Consider the following 8203-nt stretch of genomic DNA (forward strand, 5'->3'; position numbering starts at 1 on the left):
GCAGGCCAGGTGGCCTCTACAACCAGATAGACCGGCTCTGTGGGGCGTGCCAGGCCTCAGTGTGAATGAAATGAGGGAATCAATAACTCTGTTTTCCTATATGAGAAAATGTTCTTCAATTCAGCGATGCATTCTGAAGTAGCGATAAAAAGTTATGATGTCTGTAATTTGCTTTAAAAAGAAATTGCCCAAAGCTGATTGTTTGTTTGTTTTTACTGTGCCTTCTTTCTTGGCGACCCTGTTTCAGGGGGAAATAGGGGGGCCTCTTCCTCCTGGGGGAACAAGGCAGGAAAGAAATCTTCAGACCCTTTTCCCCAGGTTGGCCCTCCACCTTGCACCCCTAAACTGTCCAGTGCCTGACATCATTCGTAACCCGAAGGAGCATCTTTAACGGGAGTGGCTGGGGGACCCAGGGCTCGTGTGTGACCCTGAACCTTGGGCACGGCAGTGCTCGCTCTCAGCCTCAGTTTCTCAGGCTGCAGCATGGGGAGAAAAATCCACCCACCCCTGGAAGATCTGGGAGCTTCTTTCTTGGAAAGGTCCCAGGTGAGGCCCAGCCACTCGCAAGTGTCCTCAGTGGAAGCCGAGGCAGAGGGGCGTCCGAAAACGGGTCGGGGGGACACGTCTTCCTTAGTGAAAAGTTGTACGGTCTCACTGATATGAATGAATTAGCGTATGGAAACTGAGAATCTAGAAAATAGGTTACCAGGAGACGGGGTCACGGTAGGAATAGGGAATTAAGGCTTAAAAGGTACAGAGTTTCTATCTGGGATGATGGGAACGTTTTGGTAACGGATGGTGGAGAGGGGAGCAAAGCCTGGTGAACGTAATCAACAGTACTGAATTATAGATTTGTGGTTAAAAGAAGAAATATTAGGTTGTATATATATTACGAGAATAAAAATATTTTAAGAAATCCATGGACTGTTACAACCTAGTGCTTCCTAAATTAACCCGCGGACTATAGTGAATAGTGTAATTGTTAAAATGGGCTTTCATCAACTATAACAGATGTTCCACATTAGGGCAAGGTGTAAACAATAGGGTGGTACATGGGAATCCTGCATTTTATGCATGATTTAAAAGCCCACAGCCTCTCTATTAAAAGAAAAAAAAAAGAAAACTTTCCAGCATACCGACAAAATTCAGGAATATAGGAAACACCCTTATCCCTAGCACCAAGAATTACCACTGTTTTCTTTACTTCGGGTTTTTTTTTTTTTTTAATTATGGAAACATATATACAACCTGAACTTTGTCATCTCAACCACTCCCAGGCAGACAATTCACTGGGACTCACCACACACAGTCCATTGTTGCAATATCCTCATCACCAGCCACCACCAGAATTTCCCCATCATCCCAAACAGAAACCTTGCACCCATCATGCAGCAAGTCCCCCTTCCCACGCCCTACCCCTGTTAGCCTGCACCCCACTTTCTGTCTCGAGTTTGCATATTCTAGCTATGTCATTGTTCTAGTTTGCTAGCTGCCGGAATGCAACACACCAGGGACGGATTGGCTTTTAATAAAAGGGGATTTATTTCATTAGTTCTTCAGAGGAAAGGCAGCTAACTTTCATCTGAGGTTCTTTCTTACGTGGGAAGGCACAGGATGGTCTCTGCTGGTCTTCTCTCTAGGCCTCTGGGTTCCAACATCTTTCCCCAGGGTGATTTCTTTCTGCATCTCCAAAGGCCTGGGCTGAGCTGTAAGTGCTGAGATGAGGTATGCTGAGCTGCTTGGGCTGTGCTACACTGAGCTCTGTCATTTAAGCACCAGTCAATTAAGTCAAACATCATTCATTGCAGCAGACACGCCTCCTAGCCGACTGCAGATGTAATTAGCAACAGATGAGGTTCATGTACCATTGGCTCATGTCCACAGCAAGAAAACTAGGCGCCTTCACCTGGCCAAGCTGACAACTGAATCCAACTACCACAGTCATACATGCAGAAGAAGACAAAGAGTGTCCCTTCATGTCTGACTTATGTCACTCAAGATGATGTCTTTGCAGTTCACCCATGTTGTAGCTTGACTCACAACTCCATTCCTTTTTACAGCTGCATAATATTCTACTGCATGGCAACACCACATTTTGTTGATCAATTCATCTGCTGACAGACACTTGGGTTGCTTCCACCTTCTTCCTATTTTGAATAACACTGTTAGAACATGGGTGTACAAAAACCTGTTCAAGTCCCTGCCCTCAATTCTTTTTTTTTTTTTTTAGCTTTTAAAAAGGGGAGTTTAATAAGTTGCAAGTTATCAGTTTTTAGGCCATGGAAATGTCACAATTAAAGCAAGTCTATAGAAATGTCCAATCTAAGGCATCCAGGGAAAGATACCTTGATTCAAGAAGACCAATGAAGTTCAGAGTTTCTCTCTCAATTGAGAAGGCACATGGCAAACACGGCGTCATCTGCTAGCTTTCTCTCCTGGCTTCCTGTTTCATGAAACTCCACCGAGAGGCGTTTTCCTTCTTCATCTCCAAAGGTCGCTGGCTGGTGGACTCTCTACTTCTTGTGGCTATGTCATTCTTCTCTGCTCTCAGAATCTCCTGCTTTCTTCAAACGTCTTCTTTTACAGGATTCCAGTAAAGTAATCAAAAGTCACCTAGAGTGGGTGGAGATACATCTCCACATAATCCAGTTTAACAACCCCTCTTGATTGAGTCACAACTCCTGGGAGATGATCCAACTAAAGTTTCAAACATATAGTACTGAATAGGGATTAGAAGAAACGGCTGCCTTTACAAAATGGGATTAGGATTAAAACATGGTGTGGGAGTTAGATTTAGTTGTCAACTTGGCCAGGTGAAGACACCTAGTTCTGTTGCTGTGGACATGAGCCAATGGTACGTGAACCTCATCTGTTGCTCATTTCATCTGTGGTCGGCTAAGAGACGTGCCTGCTGCAATGAATGATGTTTGACTTAATTGACTGGTGCTTAAATGATAGACCGCAATTTAGCACAGCCCAAGCAGCTCAGCACACCTCATCTCAGCACTCTCAGCTCAGCTCAGGCCTTTGGAGATGCAGAAAGGAATCATCCCGGGGAAAGTTGTTGGAACACAGAGGCCTGGAGAGAAGGCCAGCAGAGATCGCCCTGTGCCTTCCCACGTAAGAAAGAACTTCAGTTGAAAGTTAGCTGCCTTTCCTCTGAAGAACTAATGAAATAAATCCCTTTTTTATTAAAAGCCAATCCGTCTCTAGTGTGTTGCATGCCGGCAGCAAGCAAACTAGAACTCATGGCTTTTGTAGGGTACATACATCCTTTCAAACTGGCATGTATGTAGTATGTAGGTTGAAGCTTACCACATTTATTTCACGACTTTTGATGAGTTGTGGTTCATGATCCACTGACAGGTTACAACTTGAAGTTTGTAAAATGCTGGACTAGAATGATCCATTCTAGTCATGAGGAAAGATTAGTGGTTGGGTGAGCAGATGGTTAGCTATTGTTATTTCCCAGGAACTAGCATAAAGACTGGATATAGTGAGTCAGATCCAGGAGATATTTAGTAAGTATGATTATCAGAATTTAGGAATTGTTTGGTTTTTAAGTGGGAATGAGATGATGGAAGGAAGAACGGCTTTGATATTTCTAGCTCAGACACCTAGGTAGATAGTGAAGCCATTTACCAGGAGAGGGAGTAAGTAACACATAAGAAAACCCTATTTAAGGGAGTTGATATTAAGTTCACTTTTGGACATACCGATATTTTTTTTTAATTTTTGATCATTCCATTCTACCTATATAATCAGTAATTCACAATATCATCACATAGTTGCATATTCATCATTATGGTCATTTCTTGGAACATTTGCATCTATTCAGAAAAAGAAATAAAAAGAAAACAGAAAAAAATTCATACGTACCATACCCCCACCCCTCCCCTCACCGATCACCAGCATTTCACTCTAAATTTATTTTAACATTTGTTCCCCCTATTATTCATCTCTTTTCCATATGTTTTACTCGTCTGTTGACAAGGTAGATAAAAGAAGCATCCGACACGTTCTCACAATCACACAGTCACATTTTGAAAGCTGTATCATTATACAATCATCTTCAAGAAACATGGCTTCTTCAAGAAACAAGGCAGTTTCTCCAGCCTCCCCATTACATCATGACTAACAAGGTGATATCTATTTAATGCATAAGAATAACCTCCAGGATAACCTCTTGACTCTGTTTGGGATCTCTCAGCCATTGACACTTTATTTTGTCTCATTTCACTCTTCCCCCTTTTGGTCAAGAAGGTTTTCTCAATCCCTTGATGCTGAGTCCCAGCTCATTCCAGGATTTCTGTCCCATGTTGCCAGGAAGGTCCACACCCCTGGGAGTCATGTCCCACGTAGACAGGGGGAGGCTGCCCTCAATTCTTTGGGGTCCACATGTAGACGGGAGATTGCCGGGTCATCTGTTAGTTTATATTTAACTTTTTCTTTTCTTTGTATGCTGTATGGCAGGGTCACATTTCATTATTTTTTCATGTGTGTATCCTGCTGTTGCAGAACTATTTTTAGTTGAACGTTTGTTTGCTTTGCTGTTTGTTTTTTGGGAAGTGCATGGGCTGGGAATCAAACCCAGGTCTCCCACATGGCAGGTGAGAATTCTACCACTGAATTACCCTTGTACCCCACTATGTTTTTTTTTTTTGTTGTTGTTTGTTTGTTTGTTTCGTTTTTCGCATGGGAAAACACCACGAATTGAAGCCAGGTCTCCAGCATGGCAGGTGAGAACTCTGCCACGGAGCCACCGTGGACTGCCCCGCCATGTTTAACTTCTTGAGAAACTGCCAAAGCATTTTCCACAGCTGCTGCACCATTTAGCATTCCCACCAACAATACAGGAGAGCTCCTATCTCTCCAGTTCTCACCAGCACTTGTTATTTTCCTTAAAAAACAACAACAACAACAAAAAAAAAAAACCAGCCTTCCTAGGGGGTGAAACGTATCATAACAGTTTTGGATTGTTTTTTAATGAAATAACTACTCAGGGCACCGTTGAAACTCCCTTTATATGCCTGCCAGGCCCCTGTCTGGCACTTTTTCAGACGCAAACAGTCTCAAGACATTTAGGGTGTCTCCTGGTCCTTGTCCTTTGACAGCTACTACATCTGCATGACCATGGCTGAGTATTATCTGTGTCTTTAAAAAATGCACAAATGATATTCTGCTGTACATATGCTCACCTTGCTTTTCTCCCTCAACCATGTTTGGAGTTTTCAAAGAAATGCAAACGACAGAAAAGCACAGCGGATCACACTACAACCTCAATGGTCCTTATCTGTTTCCACACTTCATTGCACGAGGAAGGCCCCTTTAACCACCCTATCATCCACTACAAGTGCTTATTGTCACGCAGATGTGTTCACACTCACGTTTCTGCCATCTCTGACCAAGAGCAGAAAACTTAAACAGTTTCATACAACCCTCGATTGGGCATCGACTGCCCCAGTCATGGTTCTGGGGCTGGGTGTGTGGCAATGAAAACAGACCAGAACTGCCGTCCTGGGCTCCCGAGCTGAGCAAATGTATGCAGTGGTGGCTGAGCGTGATACGTGCTACAAACAAGGAGGAGAAAATAGCGATGTTCTGTTCCAGATTCTCTTACTTGAGTGCACAGGTCTTATGTATGCAGCTGAAACATTTTTAGTTTTGCTTGTGTATTCACTCATGTAACCACCGTCCAGATTAAAACAGAAAATTCCCATCACCCCGGAAGGTTGCCAGCAGCTCCTCCAAAAATCACCCTGAACACCCCTTCCCCCATGTAATAGCGGTGCTAATATCTGTTATTATAGATTGATTTTGCCTGTTTCAGAACTCCACATAAGTGGAATCATTCCGTATATATTCTTTACTATTGTAACATGCATCCATGCAATCGTATGAAACAGTGGATTGTCCCTTTTTATAGCTGTATAGTATTCCACTGTAAGGATGGACCACTATTCATCTTGGCTGCTCCATCTATCAATTGCTGGATGTTTGAATTGTTTCTAGATTTTTGGCCATTGTAAATAAAGCTGCTAGGAATACTCCACGCATACTCTACATCTACATCGTGGCTTTTTATGGCCGCATCTTCCCATTTCTTAAGGAGAATTCCTCCAAGTGGAGTTCCATATTGTGATGTTAAGTTCTGGGGTCAATTTGGCCAAATGATGATTCCCAGCTGTCTGGTCAGGCGAGCACTGGCCTGGCCGTTGCTACAAGGATATTTCAGGGCTGGCTGCTAAACCAGAAGGCTGGTGTATTAAATCTTCCGTCAGTTGATTGAGTGTGTGGCTGATTATATCTGCGTTCAACTAAGGCCTGTCTCCCACCAGTGGGATAATCCAACCAGTTGAAGGCTCTTAAGAAAGAAGAGAGACTTTTTTCACTGCTTCTTCATCCAGTGAACCTCTCCTAATGGGAGTCCATCCAGACCCTTCATCAGAGCCGCCCGCTTCACAGCCTGCCTTGCGGATTTCAGACTCTTCCATTCCCACGGTTTCCTGAGAGACCTTTATAAATCCCATATTTACAGATATCTCCCATTGGTTCTGTTTCTCTAGAGAACCCTAGCTAATACACACGTCATTTGTCAGTTTTAGATAATCCCCTTTAAACTGCTGCAGGGTAGGCAGGGATGGCTCAGCACATGTTTTTTTTTTCATCTCCCTATTGATGGCTTCTTGGGGTTGGTTTTGTTGTCCAGAGCTGGACCCCTGGCAGGCTCCTGACGTAGGCACTCAGGAAAGTATACTCGAGAAGGGTTGGAGGAGAGGGGGCAGTTTTTGCCCCTCCACCGTTGGACTCGAGCTTTTCCCCACTGCTCTACACTGCCTTAGGCCCCCTTTTCTGTTTTCCCTCATAAGTATCTGACTTTTTGTAAAACATAATACATGCTCGATGTTGAAGAAAAAATATTCCACCCAGAAAGATTCCAAAAAAGGAGTAAAGACGAGATCAAATCAAAATACTCTCAAACACCAATATTTGGGTTTTAACGTCTTTCTCGGCAGCTCTGTTCATCCACAAATGTGCACAATTTTTCCTCCCAGGACAGTAACGGGTGGATGAGCCAACATTGAACTAATCTGCTGTTAATGATGGTTGGGTTGTTTGCAATTTTCTGGTCCTTTAAACCCTATTGTGCTGAACGCTGTTTTACACGAAACTTAAGACACCCGAATACGAATCTGTTAGGCCAGTCGTAGAAGTGGGAATGCAAGCTAGTGGATACACAAAAGAAATTAAAAATACACGTACGTGTTGCAGCTCATACAAATTACATAATACATAAAACATATAAAATGAATATTCTTGTATTTATGTATATAATTTTTAAATCAAAATAATGCAAACATGGAAAAAATTTAAAGTATAGCAGAAAAGTCCCCAAAAAAGTTTTCTGCCCCCGACGCATTTCTCCAAAGGCATCCTTTGGCAAGTTTCAGATATTTTCTTCCAGAAAATGGTTAGCATATAGCTGCATATCTATGTTCCAAGATTAACACAAATCAGATCATACATGCATTCTCCCCTGCCCTCATCCCTTATCCTGATGGTTGTTTTACATGAGTACAGATCATTCTACCCGTTAAAGACTGCACAGCATTTCACAGCTTTGTGGCTTAACACAAAGCTGATCTATTTAACCAGTCCTATTGGTGGCATTTCCTGTGTTTATCATGCACAGCACTGCACAGGCATCTTGTTCGCACATCTTGGCACACATTTAGAAGTTCACACATGGCTTCAATTATTAGCTGACTCAAAGGAAAATTCATGCATACATTTTAAGTTTTGAAAAGTGTTGCCAAACTCCCCTCTGAAGAGTTTGCATCATATCACCCCACCAACAATATGTGTGACCGTCTGTTTCTCAATCTTAACCACCACTGGGTAAAATCAAATTTTAAAAGTTTTGCCCACCTGTTAGGTTCTTTGGATTTTGCTTTTCTCAGGGGTAAATTTGAATAAGTTTGTACAAATAGCTACCGGCCCTTTGGACAAACCTTCTATCTTCTTCCATGTTGCCAGACTACCGTCCTGAAAGCCTGTGCTGATGGACCCCTCTTTCTTTGACTCTCTCACCCAAGTTCTTTTCTGGTCTCCTACTAATGTATTCCTTTCCTCCCCAACCCTTAACCTTCCAGAATAATATTTCTCACAGTAAAACCTGGTCCCGTCGGGCCTACCTGTTCAA

Source organism: Tamandua tetradactyla, chromosome 11, assembly GCF_023851605.1.
Source record: "Tamandua tetradactyla isolate mTamTet1 chromosome 11, mTamTet1.pri, whole genome shotgun sequence".
NCBI classification, from domain to species: Eukaryota; Metazoa; Chordata; class Mammalia; order Pilosa; family Myrmecophagidae; genus Tamandua; species Tamandua tetradactyla.